Consider the following 1,019-nt stretch of genomic DNA (forward strand, 5'->3'; position numbering starts at 1 on the left):
CGCGTGTGCCGGGGGGCGCGCGCCTGCACGTGCCGGGGGGAGGGCGCCGCCGTTGTGGACGGGACCTGCCCGCGTGTGTACACACGTGTGCACATGGAGGGTGTGCGCACGTGCTGCAGGGGATGCGCAGACGCGCCTGTATGTGCATGGCGGGGGGTGCGTGCATGGGTAGGGGCTTTGAGCACGCGGCGGGGGGGTGTACGCATGGGCACGTGTGTGCGCATGCACACCCGCGCTCTGGAAGTGCCCGAACTCAGCCCCTCTCCAGGGTGCAGCGACGTCCTGGAGCATGGATGCGCGTGTGCATGCGTGCACACGTACCCACACACACATGCAGCAACTCCCCTGCCCCAGGGACTTCTGGGTGCAGCCAGCTCAGCCCCGGCCCGGGGGGATGCGGGGAATAAATCCCTGGCGTTGCCACGATCACCCCAAGCCGCTGGCGGCTGCACGGAGGTGCCCCCGTGACCCCCTGGACAGGACCACGGGGGCATCGGGGGTGAGGGGAAAGCCCCGAGAAGGGGGCCTGGGCTTTCGGGGCAGGGAACAGCATGTGCCCCCAAATCTTCCCCCAGGTCAGAGGTCACTGCCAGGGCTAGAGCAAAGCCAGAGCCAACCTGGAGACAGGGGCAGGCGGCTGCCCCAGCCGAGACATCAGCCCCTGGGCGACGCTCCTGGCTCTGCCGCTGACCTGCCAGGTGGCCTTGGTCTGGCCACCTCACCATCCCCTGCCTCAGTTTCCCCACCCGCAACACATCACCCCCCCCCCCCCAAAAGGGGGCTTGGAGGCAAAAAGAGCTGCAGGCCGGAGCTGGGCCTGTTCCTGCGGGAGGAGAGCGGGCGGCGCTGGGCTCATGTGGATTGGGGCGGAAGGTGCGAGGTGGGTCCTGCCAGTGCGAGACATTAAGAGGATTAAGGAGAGTTTCAGGGGAAGACACCAGTGCAAACACTGCAGGGCCCGTCCCTCCCCCCAGCACACGCTAATCCACACCCGCGGCCCCCCCACGCGCCCACCCCGC

Source organism: Crocodylus porosus, unplaced genomic scaffold (genome assembly GCF_001723895.1).
Source record: "Crocodylus porosus isolate Cpor-Errol unplaced genomic scaffold, CroPor_comp1, whole genome shotgun sequence".
NCBI classification, from domain to species: domain Eukaryota; kingdom Metazoa; phylum Chordata; order Crocodylia; family Crocodylidae; genus Crocodylus; species Crocodylus porosus.